This window comes from Rhineura floridana, chromosome 3 (assembly GCF_030035675.1).
Source record: "Rhineura floridana isolate rRhiFlo1 chromosome 3, rRhiFlo1.hap2, whole genome shotgun sequence".
In the NCBI taxonomy this organism is placed as follows: Eukaryota; Metazoa; Chordata; class Lepidosauria; order Squamata; family Rhineuridae; genus Rhineura; species Rhineura floridana.
The window spans coordinates 130,750,778-130,771,702 of record NC_084482.1 but is presented as its reverse complement, the minus strand read 5'-3'; the positions used below and the strand labels follow the sequence as shown (position 1 = coordinate 130,771,702).

The window sequence follows — 20,925 nt, the reverse complement described above, 5'->3', positions numbered from 1 at the left end:
TAGAGTATTTTTAGTAGGGGGTTTTGCCGCCCTGGGCTCCTATTGAAAAGCAGGGTGGAATATAAATTTAATAAATAAATACATATTACACAGCAACAAATCCAAGACTATGTAAATATGTTATCCAGGTTCTGCTGATGTTTATTTGTTAATATATGTCCATATTTGGTAAGTAGAGAGGGGAGGCGTAAAATGGAATTTTGCAGAGTGAGTGTTTGGCGTGAATGTCTCTGGGTTTTGGGTTCTCTGGTTGGATAGAGGCGATGAGTGAGGGTTTGTATTTAAAATTACTGGAGGTTTTGTCAGAGAGTTAGTTGGTTTTATTCTGGGGCTTGGATGGTTAGATAGATTAGGAATTAGGGTAGAGAGCGGAGGTTGGTAAGGGATGTTGAAGTTATGTGTCTTCAAGTTGATTACGACTTATGGTGACCCTATGAATCAGTGACCTCCAAGAGCATCTGTCATGAACCACCCTGTTCAGATCTTGTAAGTTCAGGTCTGTGGCTTCCTTTATGGAATCAATCCATCTCTTGTTTGGCCTTCCTCTTTTTCTATTCCCTTCTGTTTTTCCCAGCATTATGATAAGAGTAGGATTAAGATTTAGTTAGATAGTGTAGTATAGTGTATTGTGTCAGAGCTTATCTCTATCTGTAAGGTTTAAAATTATCTAAAAATAAAGTATTTTTTTTATTCTATACACACGCCTGTGCTTGGTTACTTGATATCATAAATAAATATCAGTCAGGAAGGTGGTGAATAAACAAATGGTACTAGATCTATTACATTCTACAATGTCTCTTGGCAAATACTATAAAGGTGTTTTATTCTGAAACTGGCGGCAGCATTATACCATACTTGAAGGAAAGGTTTGCCTCACATGCAGCCTAGCAATAACTATATCCACAGTGGGTTTGGGGTATCCAGGATCACCCAGGGATAAGGATAGGATACTGTGGAGTGCCCAGGCTGTGAGTGAAAATATTATTGCACACAAAGGTCAGGAAGTGTTGAATTGCCTCTGTACATGTGTAAAGGGTAGAGTTTATTGTGTGCAGAGGCAGACAGCCCCCTCATCTGCTGCAGGAAGGCAGGGATAGGTGGGTGGGGACGTCACAGGGACTCCTATGAAGTGTAGCACCGTCTGCTAAAAGCACCATAGAGAAAAGAGCCTGGGGTAATTTCCCATGTTACACAGCAACAAATCCAGATTCTCAACTAAATATATATTCAACAGGGAGCCATAGCCAGTTCTGGCTCTTTAGCAAATGTGCCTGTGTAAACACGTTTTCCATATTCACACATTACATTTTTTGTTGTTCCCTTTACGATTATTATGTGTGAAACAGCCCGCAAACAATGCAATTTCTGGGCAGAATACAAATGCAGAATGACAAATGCCAAGTAAATCACTGTGAGCTCTTTACATTAGGCAAGTTATGCATTCAACCCAATTAATTAATCCCTTTTTTCCAAACATAATTATTTCAGAATAACAAAAGTAGGAGGGAGATCTCTTGTGATTTATTTTTAACAGTTTTTATTTTCATAGCCAATCAGGCATAGTTTTGTTCCTTGCCATTTCTTTCCCATGGGGCCCCAGATTATGTACTGATTCCCTTTCAAAATTTTAAACACAATTTTCTCCCAAATTAAATGATATCAAATTATACATACAGCACGCTCTCTCTGTACAAATGAATATGGGGGCTGGGGAATCAGAGTCTTTTTCAAGATACAGTGCTCTGTTTCTTTTCTTTTCTTTTTTGCAGTAAAGTCTCCATAGACATTAATTGTCTTTTCCAAACAAAGGAAATGTTTTGTTGTTCGTTTAACAACAAAAGATTTCCCTTTTAAAAACTGTGTTTTTCTTTCTAGCTAGAGAATAAACACAATGAGTATTTTCAAATGCACATCGTCACATGTAGGGTTTCTAGTCCTCATTAACATAAGCAGTAAAGATAGACAGCTGCAGGGAAGGGGGGTGAAAAGAGGAGAGATTCCACTCTGTCCTTTTGAACAATCACACACAAAAATATAGTATCTGAGCAAGGTTGAATTTACCTTTTTCAGATTTGACTGGTGCTGGCCCCTGAATAATTAACATAAGGTCTGCTTTGCTAGAATCAACCTTCTATTTCTTCTGGACCTCATAAGTAGAATGGCCTTCCTCTGTTATAAGGAGACTAAAGGAAGGCTTCACAAACCCTATTTGAACAACTTTTACATTGCTCCCATTCATTACAATGGAACTTACATAGGAAAACTTCCTAGAGGATCATGCCCTAGCTAGGACAGAGCAGTCTTTAATGCAGCAGTTCCTACAATCCAATGCTACAAAGTGGCTCACAATCTATTCTAGAAGGGAATGGAAGCAAAAACATCTGTTTTCCAGTCATTTGGGCATCTGGCTAGAAACACGACTGACTGCTTGAGTCGTAAGAACCTCGAATCCTCAAGGAAATTTATTTCCCTCTTAGAAAGGGGCAAGGAGCCTTTTTCAATCTGAAGGCAGCATTCTCTTCTGGGCAACCTTCAAAAACAGTGAGAGCAAGAGAGAGTGCACGCGCGCACGCACAGGCCATAGTGTGGGCTGGGCTACAGGCAAAAGTGGGTGGGGAACTGAATGTAAATTTTATCTTTGTACAGTACGCTGTCCTCTGCACAACTTGCACACCCCTCTTGTCTAGGGTTGCCAGGTCAGAAGCATCCCAAACCCTGAGATTTTGAGAGTGTGCCCAAGTGATGTCATGGGGCGGGTCCAAGTGACGTCACGGGGTGGGTCCAAGTGACATCATTAAGCATGATACATTAAGCATCAACCACAGTTGCTTGGCACATACAAAAACATTTATCTGATTGGAAAGTAAGATAGAAATCTTAGCTAAAAGATGGAGCCTGGGTAGGGAACATTTAATCTAGTCAATTCACTTCTTGCAAAAAGGGTTCAAGTGCCCTCAGGCCAGGTCAGGCCAGTCACCAGAAGGCCATTGTAGGAAGAAAGGAGCCTAGTGTTGTGGAGATGTTAGATGGGAGCACTCAGGAGTAAAGATGGATGCCCCTGAAGGCTGCAATTCTAAACACACTTACTAAGGGACTAAGCCCAATAGCACTCAATAGGACTTACTTCTCAGTAGATATGGTTTGGATTGTGTTGTTGGTAAAGCTTGACTAGGGATCCCCTGCAAAGATATCCATATCCAAGTAGGGTTGGCAACCCCATGCCTGGAATGCCCTGACCCTACCTTTTAACATCCAAATTTCTTTACAGATTTGACCCTTCACTTCAGAAAGAGGTCTGAGTAATGAGTAAGAAGATTCTCTACCTTTTTCTGTCTCACCTGTGGGCTGCTATAAACTCACTTTATCAGCCAACCCAGTTCAAGTGAATGTAACTGACAGAGAGAAAGCACACTTGATTTGATCTACCTTCATAGCCAACAGCTTGGGAACAACAACAATTGCAGCCATGCTGCCCAGTATGTGAATTCTCTTTTACCAGTATTGGACAAGAAACAAACAACAAGGTGAATCATCAGTGGGTTTAAGAAGGTTGAGCGGATCGCATGGAACCACTGTTGTTGCTTCTATGGATGAAAGGGAGTGAGGACAAGGGTAAATGAAATGCAAATAGAAAAAGAACAAAAGACAGTGATGATTTCTTAAATACAATACCATACCAACCACAACAAGATTCCTACGAGTAAGGCAGAAAACTAAGCAACTCACAACCAGTCAGGATTCCTAACCAAAAATATGAAAAATGAAGAAATATTTGTATAAGCATGACTATGAAATATATTTATTTACACAACCTGTAAATATATTTATAGTGCAATCCTATGTTTATTTATTCAGAAGTAAGTCCCAATATATTCAGTGGGGCTTACTCAAACAGGGACAGAACTGCAACCTCAAATGATAAGCAACTTCACGCAACCCAAAATTCAGAATCATGCCACCTTCAGCTGTTTTGCAACTGTTTATACTTGTTTTTATGGTTACTGGATTTTAAAGGGGTTTATTTCTTATTGTGAGCTGCCTTGGTTTCCAGACTGCAACCCTACCTCAAAAATAAAATCAGTATTCGTTTCCTACATAATAAAAACAGTGATACCTGTAATATTTGCAAGAGTTGAAATGAATCACAAATACTCGTTACAAGGAACAAACTTTACTTAACAGTCTGTTGCAGCATAACCAAGAGCTCTGCTTTTGTTTTCCTACCGGTCCCTCTCCCAACTGATTCCCCCATCTAACTATATCTAATTCACTTGAGTTCCTACTCACATTACATCTCCCTTTTTTAAAAAAAAGAAAATGATAAAAACTACTGTCTATATCGAATTGGTTTTCTGATCACTCTGCCTCTTGATGTAGTAACAGGTAACTCAGAGTCCAAAATCTTTTCTGGTATATCACTGGCACTTTGTGCTACAGCTGTTCCACTTTTGTTGTCTTGAGACTCTGATAGGTCTACCTCTGATGGAGGTGCAGTTGCAGTCTCAGTAGTCTCATCCATTTTTGGTTCACAACTTGGAGTGCTTTGAAGATCTCTTCTGTTCCATCTGTAGACAGCTAAATCATCAGTCTGAACCAAATATGATCTCGGAGTCATGTTTTGTCCAGTCATTCTCGCTGGTTTCCACACTCCATCTTGCTGAACATTAACAGAATCACCAACCTGCAAAAGTGGTAAAGGCTTTGAACCTTTGTCAAAGTAAAGCTTCTGTTTTCTTCAGATGTGTCTGTACGTCACCTTTTACCTGCTGAGGTAGTAACAATGGTGCTGAGGTAGGCAACCTGGTTCTTAAACGTCTCCCCATTAAAAGTTGTGCAGGTGAGGCTGTATCTACTGTATGCGTATTTCTGCAATCCAATAAACTAAGATAAGGATCTGTGTTATTCAGACTAGATTTCTTAAGAATCCTCTTTACTGTTTGGATCGCTCTTTCTGCCATTCCATTTGATTGAGGAAATAGTGGACTGGATGTGGACAAAGTCCCAATCTTTGGCAAACATTTTAAAGTCTCTAGAGCAAAAGTGAGGGCCATTATCACTGACAATTCTTCAGGTATACCATGTCTTGCAAATATAGATTTGCAGTGTAAAATTACTGATCTACTTGTAGTGTCTTCAAGCAAACATATTTCCACATATTTTGAATAATAATCAACCAAAAGTAGATAGTCCTTCCTTCCAAATTCAAACAAGTCCATTGCTAGCTTCTGCCAAGGTCTTCTTGGAATTTCATGAGGTAACATTGGTTCTTTTTGGTTTTTATTTCTGAAGATGTGTCATGTGGTACATGACAGTACCAATTCTTCAATTTGGGCACACATACCTGGCCAATATACAGCTTCTCATGCCCACTTTTTACATAATTCAACACCCAGATGACTCTCATGTATAATATTCAATATCTCTTTCCTCAAATCTTGTGGTACTACGATTCTGTCACTTTTATAAATGAGTCCATCATGAACACTTAATTCATCTCTGTAATTCCAATAAACACGTATACACTCTGGAACCTACTCTTCTATCTGGCCACCCCTGCAAAATGGCATTTTTCAGGATTTGCCAAATGCTATCATTTTCAGTAGCCACCTGAAATTCTTTCAGTTTTGATTCGGAGATTGGTAAATAAGATAACATGAGGTTAACAGCAACCTTGGCTTCTTCAGAACTTATTCCTTCACCCTGTTCAAGATATGCCCTGGACAGGGTATCAGCAATTATTAATTCTTTGCCTGGTCTATAGTGCACTTGTAATTGATATTTCTGCAGTGTTAACTGCCATCTTTGAATTCTTGGAAGTGCAGTATGCAAAGATTTTCTGAAAATTACCTCCAATGGTTTGTGGTCTGCTTCCACAGTCACCTTTTTGTCATAGAGAAATTGATGGAATCTTGTGCATCCAAACACTATTGCTAACATTTCCTTTTCTATTTGAGCATAGTTCTGTTGGGCCGCAGTCATTGCTTTAGAAGCATATGCAACAGGTGCACCTCTTTGCAACAGTATAGCACCTAAGCCTGTAGAACTAGCATCCACTGACAGAGTTACAGGTTCTTCCACATTATAATATTTCAAAACAGGAGCTTTTGTTAATAGTTCTTTCAACTGTGTGAATGCTGTTTCATGAACTGACATCCTGCAAAATTCAACATCTTGGGCCAACAGCTGTCTTAAAGGGGTTGTTACTGTTGACAAATTTAGGATAAACTTTGGTAGGTAAGTCACCATTCCTAGAAATCTTTGAAGATCAGCTTTGTTACTTGGACTGGGCATATCAGTGATGACCTCTATTTTAGATGAACTAGGTTTTAGTCCTTCATTGGTTAAGATGTGTCCTAGATATTTTATTTCAGTCATGACAAATTTGCATTTCACTTTGTTCAGTTTCAGATTCCTCTCTCGGCACCTGTCCAGAACTCTCTTCAGTCTCTCATCATGTTCCTGTTTGGTCTTCCCTCAAACCAGGATATCATCTATGTAGCATGTGACCCCATCAATACCCTCAAATGTCTGTTGGATCATCCTCTGATAGATCTCAGGAGCTGAAGAGATACCAAATGGCATTCTTGTAAATTGGTACCTGCCAAAAGGTGTATTAAATGTGCATAGCCTGGAACGGTTGTCATCTAGCTGAATTTGCCAGAATCCACTACTGGCATCAAGAACCGTAAACAATTCTGCTTCTTTTTGCTTACTGGTAATTTCTTCTACAGTAGGCAATTGAAAATGTTCTCTTAAAATTGCTTTGTTCGTATCTCTTGGATCTAAACATATTCTTATCTGGTCCCGGCCAGGCTTGTCTACAACCACAATTGAATTCACGTACTCTGTAGGTTCTTCTACCTTAACTATGACTTTTAATTGCTCCATACGAGTCAGTTCCGTTTGGACTTTATCCCTTAGTGCCACTGGAACCTTCCAAGGTGCATGAATTACAGGTGGAACCTGTGGGTTGATTTTGATGGCATATTTCTCTGGTAAGCAACCTAAGCCTTCAAATACATCTTTGTATTCAACTGCAACATCCCATTGATCTACTGGAGCTCTTTTAATTAAATTAACTCTTTGCACCAAATTTAAATTAGTCACAGCCCGGAGACCGAGTACAGCTTGTGCATCAAAGTCTACTATGTGAAATTCCATCTCAGCTCTTTGATCTTTATATTTACAATCCAGGTTACATCTACCAGACACATGTAGTCTTTCTCCAGAGTAGGTTATTAATCTAGTATTTGAATGCTGAAGGGGTTCAGCTTGCAAGGCTTTGTATGTTTTTAAAGATATTGCATTAACCTGTGCTCCTGTGTCAATCTTAAAGGTCACATACTTGTGATCATTTATGAGAAGATCCACACACCATTCATCTTCCAGAGCTGTAGAATTCAATGTGCCAATGAAGAAATCATGAGCATTTTTAGCTGTATCTGCTACTGAGAACATTTTTCTGCGTTGAAGTTTTCTATCTCTAGTTTTACACATTTTAGCAAAATGATTAAGTTTGCCACATCTTCTGCATTCCTTCCCATTTGCAGGACAAGTATTTATGTCATGATGACTGATACCACACTTGTAGCAGGCCTTTGCTGCTTTTACAGGCCTCTGTGGCATTTCCTTTTCTTGGGGGCTGATAGTAGTGCCAAAGCTCCATTTGCTCTGAGGTTGGCTTACTTTTGGCTTTTCAAAGGTACTTTTGCCCTGTAAGGCATCCATTTGTTTTTTTGTTGCCCCAAAATCTTTCATCTGTTTTGCAGCCACTTCTTCTGCCCTGCATATATTCACTGCACACTCAAGGATTAAATCACTCTCTCTCAGTAACGTGGCTCTCAATCTGTCTGTCTGAATGCCACACACTATGTGATCCTTAATAAGAGAATCACACAGCTCCCCAAATTCACAGGTCTGAGCCAAAAGCTTCAACTCAGTCACATATTGGTCTATCCTTTCTCCTTCACTCTGTATTCTAGTGAAGAACCTGTGCCTTTCATAAGTAACATTTCTTCTGGGCACACAATAAGCTTCAAATTTATTCATCAAAACTTGAATTTTATATTTATCTGCATCATCATCAAACTGGAAAATATTAAATACCTCTCTTGCTTCTTCACCTGCCACATGCAGAAATAGTGCTGACTGGAGTCTCTCATCTTTCTTATCTGCTCCACTTGCAATGCAGTACAATTCAAACCCTTGCTTCCATCTTCTCCAATTCTCTGCTGCATTTCCTTCAAACACCAACTTTCCTGGAGGCTTGAACTGGTTCATTTCTCACTGCCTTATGTTTTTAGATAGTCTTCTGACACCATGTAATATTTGCAAGAGTTGAAATAAATCACAAATACTCGTTAGAAGGAACAAACTTTACTTAACAGTCTGTTGCAGCATAACCAAGAACTCTGCTTTCATTTTCCTACCGGTCCCTCTCCCAACTGATTCCCCCGTACAACTATATCTAATTCACTTGAGTTCCTACTCACATTACAATACCTATGTAAGTCCTGCCTAATTGCTGAAAAATAGGATTGGAGTAGGGTTGCCAGGTTCAAGGCCTGAGACTGATCCTGTATCTTTAGGAGAAGAGAAAATCAGCCAAGTGCAGGTGTTCTTGCAACCCTGTAATGGGAAAAACCACAAGGTGGAATTCTCCCCCCTGCACAACTTTTAAAGATACAAAAAACCTCTTGGAGGTCTTGAACCTGGCAACCCTAGATTGGAGGGGGAGAGAAAGATTTACAACAACAAAAATTCAAACAAAATTCAAACAAAACAAACAAAATTCTTTCCTATGTTCAGTCAAAAGTCCCATCAATTTACAGCACAATCCTAACCATGTCCACTCAAAAGGAAGTCCTATTGAATTCAATGGGGTTTACTCTGGGTATGTTTGCTCTGGAAAAGCAAGTACTGGATTAAAGCTTCAATTTGGGAAGTTTGCAAAACGCTGCCCTCTTCAAAATTTAAACCTGTCTGACTCCTAAACACAAGAGAGAAAAAGACTGAAAGCTTACTTATTCAATCTTTGAGATGTTCTGAAAAGCAGGGAAAAGCACATTTCTGAGCCTTGAGCCAGTCACTGCCTCTCAGCCTCAGAAAGAGGCAATGGTAAATCCCCTCTGAATATCGCTTACCAGGGGCGTCACTAGCGCGGTGTGGCAGGTGCGGGCCGCACCGGGTGACACCCCGAGACAGGGGTGACACCACAAGCCGCCCCCCCAGGCACCGCCAGGCTCTTTGTTGCAGCTAATTCCACATCCCAAGGCAACCTTGATCATGAGTCGCCTCCTCTGAAATTCCTTGAAAGGAAACGCCCATCTTTTGGCGGGAAAGAGAGAAAATGGAACTAACACGCACTCTCTTCCTGGTGAGGCAGGTATGGCTGCAGCTGGGGGTGCCGTCCAGGATCTCTGCGAGGAAGCCACTTGTCCCATCTGCCTGGAGTATTTCCGGGATCCAGTGATCATCCCGGAGTGCGGGCACAATTTCTGCCGAGCCTGCCTGAGCCAGTGCTAGGAGAAATCCGAGGCAGAGGCTTCTTGCCCTCAGTGCAGGGAAACAGCTCAGCACAGGAACCTCATCCCGAATCGCCCACTGGCAAATGTTTTAGAATTGCTTATAGCCAATAAGAAACTTGGTCTTCAAGAGGAGATAGAAGGAAAGGGAAGAGTATGTGAGAAGCACCAGGAGCCTCTGAAACTCTTCTGCAAGGACGATGAAGCGCCCATCTGTGTGGATTTAAGGAGCACAAAGGCCATGAGGTGATTCCTCTGGAAGAGGCTTCCCAGGAGTACCAGGTAGGAAATCACGGGAAGGGGGGAAGAATAGCTGTGGACAAATCAAGCTTGCAACAAAATCTCGCAATGTGTCCTTCCCCCATCCACCACCAAAAAAAGCATTAAGGAAGCGCTCCTCTGCAGCATTATAAAAATAAATTTCTGAAACCTTGTTTAATAAAATGTTATTTTTCTTTCTTTGAAAAACACACAAGTCCTCAAATGAAATTTAAAAATAATAAAAAGTTGAGCATTGCTTGCTGCATAGATTTGTATCATGAATTCCTTGTTCTTGGACTTTGACTATACCAGACCAAACTTTGGAATTTCACTTAATACATGCAAAATGTACCCCAACCAAGTATAGGAGGGGAAAGGCAACCAAACAACACCATCTCCTAAGGAAAAGCTAAAGTGGGGATTTTTTTTAAGTTTACAAAAAAAGACAATTAAATAGGATCAAGGGACACGAGAGAGCATTATTAACTTGTAAATGGTTTACAAAAAGTGGAGAGAGAAATGTTTCTCCCTCTCTCATAATTTATTATGATTTTCATTTTAAATACTACATTTATGTCCCACCTTTCCTCCAAGGAACTGAAGACAGTATACATGATTTGTCCCTTGCATTTTACCTTCACAACAACCCTGTGAGGTACGTTAGCCTGAGAGATAGTGACTGCCCCATGTCCAGATAGATTCACAGACTGGGTGATAAATGACAGGGGAGGCCTGTAGCCTTCGTGGCCTGCTGCTTGTGGGCTTCCCAGAGTCCTCAGTCTGGTCATGGTTGAAAACTGAATGGTGGGACTCAGGCATAATCTGCTGTGTCCAAGTGTGCAGATGCCAAGCCTCAAACATAAATTATGGGCTGTTCATGCTGTAATTTATGGCAGCTTCCTGGATCATTCTCTCTGTCCTAATAAACAATTTCTTGAAGCTTTGTTATTTTGTTCACTTCACCCTCAAGACCCCACCCACCCACAATGTAACATGGATTTACTGCCAAATTGGGTTTCCTAGCACTGACAATCTGCAAACCAGAGCAGGCACCTCACTGATTAGAAACGCACTGAAGCAACAGAGTTACCATGTTTCCAGTGCAACCAACATTATCCTGTGCATTCCAACAGCCTTATTATTCTTTGAGCGTGCTCATAAATGATATCTGGGCAGGACCAGGGGTGTAGTCATCTGGGGGCTTGGGGGGGTCTTAAACCCTTTACTTTTTAGGAGCAGGGTCCCAGCAGAGTCCTTATATCTCCAGCATGCTATAAGCCAATCAGCATGAAAGGGGAGTGTGTTAGCCACTGAGAAGAGTCTTCTAACGTGCTTTATTTTTTCCTGCTGATTGGAGCCAATCAGAGTGAAAGGAAGTGAGTCAGCCACCTGTTTGTCCCAAAAGACTCTGGGCTTGTTTTTCTTTCACAGAAGCTTCACAAGAGGAGCTTCAAAAACGAGTTTGTAATATGGCATGGTGGTCTGCTCTTTAAAATCAACTAAAATTATATTCTATCCACGTACTCAAAAGGAAGTCTTACGGAAATTAAGGAGACTTGCAGTGCAATTCTTTGCACGTGTACTTGGAAGTTAGTCCCACTGTGATGAAAAAGACTTACTTCAAGTAAACATGTATGGGATTGCAGCATTAGTTCCAGATAAATGTGTTTTACTCTGCGCTGTTCAGTTGCCACGCTAAAATATGGAGCACTCCTATTCTTCATAGTGCTATGGCTAAGGAGCATTCCCTGATAATAAGGATCAATACATTTGAGAAAATCTTGGGCACCTGTTCATTGAACCATAAAGCTAGGTCTGTGAGCCCAAAAAGGCTTTATGCTTATATTCCTGAATTAGCAGCCTTCAGGCTGAATGGCACACTAAGCAAGAGTTTCAAAAGCATTTAATGATATGGCAACAGAGTTGGCTATTTAAAGGAGAGAGTCAAAACTTGCACTGGGTTAGTACAAATTCCTGGTGCATGCCTAAATAGCTCTTTGAATCCCAACTCCACCTACACCTACAAATAATTTTTCTAGCCCAGAGTAGCCATTATTTTTCATGGAAATGCCATGGATACAGGTTATAATGCACGTCAACTCTTGATAAGTTATATAAAAATGATATTGGAAGTTCTGCTTCTAGAAACAGGAATCTGTAATTCATACTTTATTGGAATTGAATTGTCTCCATTAAGAGCAAATAACAATATTTCAAAAAATGCTGATGGTCTTATCTGAGGACTGAGTGCATCTGCAGAGAAATACTTGGGATGGAGTATAGTAGTTGATTTGCTAGCAGCTACCACAGTGTCACAAAATTTAATGCTGTTCCATCATTGTAGAGATATGGTGGCATTGTGGACTGGTTGCTGATGCAGGATGCAGACCTTAATGGCTAGTCACTCTTCACTGCATGATAGTAAAATTATGGCTACAATTAGAACCATTCAGACCCAATGTATACATTAATTTGCACGTTAATATTCTACCCTTATGTGTTATTGTAGTCTTTGTGCATGCTTAGTTTTGTGTTTCTGCACTGTGTTTGGTCAGTCACTTCGAATTCTATTGTTTTCTTACCGAATTTTCACTTTAACCACATGAAACTATGTATAAATGTAAATACATTTAGGGTGTGCGTATGATATTGTAATTTAAAGATGTAATTTTAATTTTGCTAGTTGTTTATGTCACTACTATTGCCATTACATTCAGTGATATACGGGAATTACGATTTATGAGTAACATTAGTACAAAAAACATTACTAAGGATTCTGTATGGTCTGGTACGGGAGGAGGTCCATGGGGGTGACACCATGAGTTACCGCACCAGGTGACACCAACCCTAGTGATGCCAATGTCACTTACCATGAAAACGCTGTTCATAGGGTCGCCATAAGTCGGAATTGACTTGAAGGCAGACAATTCAAATTGACTCTACATTTTTGGCTCTATAATTCCTTGTCAATCACAACCCTGATGTCATATTGGCTAAAAACTGAAACGGCAGGGATTAGAGCAGAATTTAGAGCAACTAATAAGTTGCGGGGGGGGGAGTTGATGTTTTGGTGTATATGTCTGGAACCAGACCACCTAGAAACTTAATTTTTTAAAAATGAAAGCTGAAAGTCCGGAGATTAAGGTGAGTCACCTGGAGACCAGGAGAGGACCCCCCAAAAACCAGAGTCTCTGGCTGAAAAACAGAGGTCTAGTAACCCTACTCTTGTCTTCCACCCATGCAAGCAAGAGGCATTAGTAGAGATCACAGACATATTCTAGCTAGGCAAAAGCATTGGAGGAGGATGCAAAGCAGGGATAATGAGGGATGTGGCCTGGGAAGGGAATAGGGTGGTGAACCTTTGGCATTCCAGATGTTGCTGAACCACAACTCCCATCATCCCTGCCCATGGGCCATGCTTGCTGGGGATGATGGGAACTGTAGTTCAGCAACATCTGAAGTGCCAAAGGTTCACCACCCCTAGGAAGAGTCCTGACGGCCAGACAGAAAGGCCTGGAAGGCCAGATCTGGCCCCTAGGCCCGAGGTTTCCCACCCCTGTTCTAAGGCACACTTCAGGGAAATCTAGTTGGCCTCTCCTATTGCCTTCCAACTCCCAGTATTTCCTGCTCAGAGATAACAACAGAGGATCTGCTATCTTGAAACGATATTGACAAAAGCCTATTGCCAACCATGGAGACAGGTACTAGAGAAAGGGAAGACATTTGCAATGGGTTCAGTGATTGACCCCAGAGCCAAGAAATAATGTGCAGGACTGATCAGCGTCCAACCGGAAGACAGGAAAGGGAGTTCTAGCCCCTGAAAAGTCTTGGTAGAGGTTTAGTTTTATTACACAAAAGACAATAGTGTCACCCTCTCCTTAGCACTGGGCTGGACAGACAGTGGACTCTAACCTAAAGCACAGTGCTTTTCAAAAGAGCCCATGCCTATATTCATCAAGTCTTGGGTAATCAAGTGATGCATGAACTACTAGGCCCAATAAAAAGAGGAAGAGCCCTTCCTTGCCACACTTACACTGGGAATAGCATCTGAAGCAATGAGAGCAAGGACCTGAGCATCGCCTCTTTAAAGGCTGAGTCACAGACAGCAGAGACAGCCAGAGTGGTGCAGTGGTTTGAATGTTGGCCTACCACCAGGGAGACCAGTGTTCAAATCCACACTCAGCCATGAAACTCACTGGGCGGCTTTGGGTTGGTCATTCTCAGTCAGCCTAATCTACCTCACAGGGTTGTTGTAAAGGATAACATGGGAGGGAGTAGAACCATGTATGGCTATGTTTCCCCTCCACTGTCAGAGACAATATGCCTCTGGATCCCAGTTGCTGGGAATCACAAGTGAGGACAGTGCTCTGGTGCTCTGGTTCTGCTTGTGGGCTTCCCATGAGCATCTTGGCCACTGTGAGAACAGGGTGACAGACTACATGGACCACTGGCCTGATCCAGCAGGGCTCTTCTTATGATCTTCAGCTTTTTTGGAGGAAAGGTGGGATTTAAACATAATTCATGATGTTAAATAACATAACCAAGAGTGGAGGTAGGGTTGCATGAATGGCCTTGGTATCATTAATCTTAACAGAAAAGAAAATAATGCATACAGTTCTGTTGCTGATGAGAGTGAGTAAAGAAGGGCAGATTGCCTAGTAGGAGACTCTCCAACTAGGTTTAATGGCAGCCAGTGACACTACAGTAGATGAATCAGACAGGTAATTAAAGCAATCACACAGTCCCCTTTGCAGGCTTTGGGGCTTTAAATTATTAGAATGATCTAATCTTAACTTCCAGGTCACAGGACTAGCTGACCTCAGCCTCTGAATTTTACTGAATTTCTGTGACTTCTATTGTTACCTATGAAACATACTAATGTATAAAGAAGTGGATAGGAGACAAGGAGACAAAAACTCCTGTACAAAGGTACTCTGACCTTTCTTCTCTGTGGCAAAGCTACCCAATTACAGCTTCCCAGTGTGCTTCTCTGACTGTCACAATCTTATGGTGAAAAGCTTTTGTTAACTTACAGCTCTTGGCCTAGTTTACACTGTTTTGTTGTTGTATATAACGCAGAACTACGCTTCTTTTCCTTGTCTTCCGACAGCATGTTGCATAGGGTTGCCAGATCAACATTTTCCCAATAAAAGGGACATTGTGGAGCTGTGCAGTGCTTGTTCTCCAGAGACTCAGGGATGTTTGTGTGTGTGTCTGAAATGAAGTAAGAGGTGTCTAAGTGGTCTGTATCAGAATACCACCCACCTCCTGGCTTTTCTCTCTTTATTGAACTGAGAAACCAGCTGATTTTGGCTCCTGTGCACCTTGGACTGTTTCCATTCCAGTTGGTCATTATAAGAGCTGCTATTTAGTATTAAGAGTTGGTGCCTGAGTTTCCTTTTTTCCTCTTCCCTCCCCATCCCCTTTTCCTTTTCTACCATGTATTTTGGATTATAAATCCACAAGCAAGGTATGTAAGCTCCTCTGGGAGCCTTTTTGGCTGGAGTGGGGTAAATAATAATTACAAAACCACAACTGATCTGAAGATTTCCCCAAAGCACTATATAAATACTCACTATAATGATTATGCCTTTTTCATGCCTTTTAGCCTACGAATGTGTTGACACCATTCATCCAAAGGTGGTAAGATTCAATCACATACATGAAATTGAACATTACTGCTCCCTGAACTATTTTAACTACACTGTAATCATGTTTTGCTTTAGACAGCAAATGATCCCTTAGTAATAGTAATAGTAATAATTTATTAGTCTCTTTCCTTGCACAGCAACCCAAAGCAACTTCCAACAATAAGAAAAATACAGAAATTCAGCAAAAATAGCTGTAGCTTAGTGGTAGATCATCTGCTATGCATACAGAAGATCCCAGGTTTAATCCCCGGCAACTCCACGTAGGGCTGAGAGAAACACCCTGTCTGAAACCCTTGACAGCCACTGCCAGTCAGTGTAAACAATATTGAGCCAGATGGACCACAGTCTGATTCAGTGTAAGGGAGCTTCCTATGTTCATATGATTGATTATAATACAGTTTCACTATTAAAGAGCCAGTGTGGTGTAGTGGTTAGAGTGTTGGACTCTGACCTGGGAGATCAGGGTTCAAACCCCACTTAGTCATGAAGTTCATTGGGTGACCTTGGGCCAGTCACCAACTCTCTGCCTAACCTATCTCACAAGGTTGTGAAGACAATCAAATGGGGAGGGGGTGGACCAGGTATGCCACCTTGAGCTCCTTGGATATAAATGTAATGTAATAGATATATGTTCAGCATTTATTCATACAGTTTCTCTTTCTTTTTTTTGAAAAAGGATGGTTAAAAGGCCTACAGACCTGTCCATATACTGGAGCAAGTAAGAGGCTGCATGAAGAAGCTAGCTGCCAATCAAATTTCAAGGATGATCACGTTTCTCTGAGCAAAGTCATTTTCTTTTTGTTAATTTAGTAAAATGTCTATCCTCTCTGCAGAAAACGTCATCAGGATGCTGTAACCGAGACATCAGGGATGCAACGGAAGCTGCAAGGAACATGCGAAGGGAAAAGCAAAATTACAGAATGTCACTCACTGGAAGAGAAATAGATGAGGGGAAGAGGTGAAAGGTGATAGTCACCATCACTTAGGGCTCATCCAGATGACTACAAAATGTGTGACACGTCCGCTATGTGTGTTCATTATTTTTCGGTCGTCCAAATGACATCTCGGGCTGTTACACATTTTCGCGGGTTAAATCCGCTCCTTGCAATACCGGCAAAAATGCGATTTGCTGTTTAAAATCGGGAATCATCCGTTGTGCCTTCAGGAGTTAGGATGCAATACCGCAGACTTTATAGCTGATGGGCGGTTCTTGGGCGTTTCCCCTTGCCCCTTCTCCTCATTCCAGCCAATCACGTATCTGCACTTTTGCGCATGTGCGAGAATAAGCCCGGGAAAATTGAACCAATCATCGCAATGGTGGGGTGTTTGGGGGGGGTCTGCAACTACTGCGCAGATGCATTTTATTTTTTGCCAGCCTGCAAACTGGGTGGCCGCTCTGGGTGAGATCTGCAATGCACAGCAGGAGAGAAAGCAGGGGTGGTCGGTTTCAGCCTGCCTCTGGAAAGCTTTGTCAATTTCATTGTACTTGCTGGGGGTTTTGCTTCAAATCAGAAAAGCACACATTGGTTTAAGTGTAATATCGCAAATACAAACTTAGAAAAGGGCTTGTGGTCGGTTTCAAGCCTGCTCCAGAAAGCTTTGTCAATTTCATTCTCGTTGGAAGGAAAGGGAGAAGGGTGTGTGTGACATGTTTCTTGCTTTTTTGGAGAAATAAGTGCAACTGCCAGAGTGTGTATCTCCTTAAATATCAATAAAGGCAGAAAAGCATACATTCATTTAAGCATAATATCGCAAATACAAACAAGGCAGGCGTGAAACCGACCAGCAGCCTTGCCTTCCGAGGCAAGAACTCCTTTACAGCCATATTGTGCTTCGTTGCAAAGGGGGAGAGGAGCATACATAATTTTTTTGCTGACCAATTGGTTGATAGTGGGAGGTTTTAGAGGCGGAGCTTGGAAAAAGCAAAAAGAATGTAGGGGTCTTACCGCTGCGTGTGCAGGTGCAAAAAAGTGGTTTTTTTTAATTGGGAAAGAGCGAACTAAAAGGCAAAGTGAGGACTATCAGATGACAAACCGAATATGGAAACCGTGGATTATCCCGCTCCGTTTGGATAAGCCCTTAGTGGTTTTGTTTCTCCTCAAAGGGCCTGAAGCTGATTCCTTACATCCAGCAGTTAGTGTTAAATGCTCTCTGGAAGGCTGCCAGCAGGAATTGGCCACAATTATCTACTGCTAATACAAGGCTGGAGCTATCCTGAGGATGGTATAATTTGGGTAGCAATAATCAGAAAGATCTTCTATCTGTATTTCATTAGGGCATGTAATATATCCTGATCATGCATCAGTAGCATGAGGGGAGGATGGAAGTAATGGAGGAGAGCCTGGCTGCAGGAGAAGGAACAGTTTTGCCTTGGGATCAAAATCCATTTCCTCTTTGGTTTGTTAGAGAAAGAAAGAAAGAAAGAAAGAAAGAAAGAAAGAAAGAAAGAAAGAAAGAAAGAAAGAAGGCAGGAAGGAGGAAGGCAGCAGGAAGGCAGGCAGGAAGGCAGGCAGGCAGGAAGTGTGTTAGTGCTGGAGAGGGGATTGGACATACCCTTCAAATAAAAATGATACGAGAATGTTTAGTAAATGGCAATGGCCACTGAGAGCAATCTTTTTTTATATTTACCACTTTTCTTTCAAATGGCTAGATGATGACTCCTGTGGAATAGCATGGAAGTGCTGAGTATGGAAAGTATAAAAAATAATAATATACACAAAACAGACCTTTGAACATAATACTCAGATTTGTATAGGCCTGACTGGTGTGTGTATGTTTCTTGTCATGAGAGATGTTCCAGGTACTATCCAATAGGTACCCATGACAACTGCACAACCACATTACACACAGGATATTTAATATAAAAAGATAATGCTATCAAAGTGTGTACAGGAATATGTGTGAAGGAAGCATTTAATCAGTGACACTGAACTGCTGTTTATAAGTACAGGGCTTCCAACATCAGGGGGGGAAACACATTTATTTGTGTGTGTGTGCTGGAATGAGTTGTGCTTGCAAAGTTGTGGCTAGCACTGGCATTTTCTAGATGCCCTTGGCAGAGTGCTGTTGCTGTTACTCTGTGCAGGAACAAAATGGATGCAGCCCTAGCCTCCTGCTGGGAGGAAGGGTGGGATATAAATCAAATAATTAATAAATAAGAAACTAGCCACATGTCTGCACTCCAGCTCTGTGCCTACTACCTTTGCAACTGGATTTACTACTATGTGGTAGGTGAAAGAAGAAATGTACATCTCTTCAAAGTAGTTCAAAGAAAAATCACCAAAGGCAGATAGGCATGAACAAGGCACAGGAATCATTCCACCCTCTAGGTCTCATAGCAGTTACCTATTACCTCTTTGGCGAGTCCTTTCTAAGCAGAGGTGAAATTCCCTTGCAATCCCTGGCAGAGAACAATTGCCATCCAGCATTCACAGCTGGAGAAAGATTTTGGGTTACAAATGCATTGAATAATTCTCAGTAATGAATAAATGCAACGAAGTGCTGATTTGCTCATGGGGATTCCCGGAGCCGGGAAAAAAGCTAAATTTGCCCAATGCATTATTCATCAAGACTCTCTTGCAGTGTGTGCCTCTTCCCTCATTCTCTGTCTTTCTCTCCTTCTTGCTAAATACTGTATGTACTTCTTCACACTGTATTAGCCCACTGTGCTCTGATGCAGCAGTTCAGAACTCGGGGCTCTACTAGACAAGATTGAGTCATTCAGGGCTGAGCTGAAACAGTGGGGCATTTATTTATTTTTTGCAAAAACTGTCATCAGCCTTTGCAGTGATTTTTTTTTTTTTTTTGAGTGAGCGGGGCCAGGTGGGAGATACAAACTGCATACAAACATTCATGCATTGACACTGAGGGCAGAAAGCACTCCGAATTAACTTTGTGATGTCATGTAGCTATATCTGACTGTCAGTTTCGTGGCATCACGACATCATCACATGGGCTATTTGACCCCTTTAACAAGGAAGGAAAACACATTTTAAAAATGTGCCAACGCCATTGTTAACTAGACAACAAAAAAGGTGTATGTGTTTGTCCATTGGAGGTGGGTGGCAAGGGCAGAGGCACATTTCTGCCTCCCTGAAAGTGCTACTTTCTCACTGAAAATGCTCAAATGCAAACATTTAGCACAGCATTAGCTTCACAATCTCACAAAAAAACACATCCCTTTCGGTCCTTCTGACCTTTGGCCTGTCTTATTTATTTATTTATTATTTATTTATTATTTGATTTATATCCCGCCCTTCCTCCTAGTTGAATTCCACATAGGCCAAATGCAATATTTAAATGTCAAGCTATTGACAAATCGGTGATAACTTGTTTCACGTGTGTGTACCCACAAACAAGTATGTCTGGAATACCAACTTCATTGAAAGCTTCTGAGAGAGGTCCCTTGTTCAGATGGGACTGGAGCATCTGCCTTCTTGAAGATTCACACTTCCACATTTGTTGTGCTGCTTGTTTATATGCCCTCTCCATGGGAAACACCTGCCCTGCTTCACAACCCATCCTCACTCTGCTCACAGTTTGCACAGACCGTCTTATGCTTCGTGTATGAATTATAAATGCATACAACTTGCAAACAGGCAGCTCCCTGGCTGTTGACAAACACTTCTTGGCTCATCCGACCTGCAGAATGAACTGTGTGAAGGAACACTAATTACATCCACTAATCTCCATGTTTGCATCAACAGTAGCGAACATTTTCCCAAAGAGCTGCTTTCTTAAGGGGGTGCTATTAGCTATGTGTCTCATAGTAAATTCCAGAAGCCCCTGCTAATGACAAACAACAACAACAGTGCTCAGTCTGAGGAGGGTGTAGATAACCAAGTATTTCTCTTGATCGTTATTTCCAGGTTTTCCACAAATAAAAATGCAAACTCTAATACCCATAATCAATAGTCTAGTGGCAAATTCAGGAGTGCTGGGTCCCTTCATGATAGTCACAGCCATGCCCTTCCTCACTTTTTTGCTGCTGGGTTGAGAATGAGATCTTTGTTAATGCCTTTTCCCACGACAACAGACTTCCCTAGGGCCAATATGCATGGAAGGGGGAAGTGTTAGTTACTGAGAAGATTCTTCTCAGTGGCTGACTCATCTCCTTTCACTCTGATTGGCTCAAATCAGCAGGAAAAGACAAGGGATCATGTTAGAAGACTCTTCTCAGTGGCTAACACTCTCCCCGTCCATGCTGATTCGCCTGTAGGATGCTGGAGACATTGGGATCCTGCTCCCAAAAAAGTATGGGGTCTAAGAACTTCCAAGACCCTGGATGATTACACCCCTGCCCATAATACTACATCTTAAAATAGAAAAGTGGCTGTATTGGGTGTATTTGGAACTCTGACTATCCAGCAACTCTGCTAGACATCCTCTGCTTTGCATAATGATGTTCATATGGGAGACATTAGCCATTTCACACTTTGCGGAGTACCAAATTGGGGTTTGCCACTGAGTTACTCAACAACACTCAATGC

General features: G+C 41.5%; 1 protein-coding gene across 1 annotated transcript in view; it reads right to left on the bottom strand.

Annotated features, from left to right (window-relative positions):
• Positions 1-14,870, bottom strand: part of GRM2 (glutamate metabotropic receptor 2) — a 102,284-nt gene extending 87,414 nt beyond the window's left edge. Inside the window, exon 1 of the mRNA XM_061617915.1 lies at positions 14,819-14,870. The gene's annotated coding sequence lies outside the window, so the exon portion shown is untranslated. The remainder of the gene's footprint in view (positions 1-14,818) is intronic.
• Between the last annotated feature and the right edge of the window lie 6,055 nt (positions 14,871-20,925).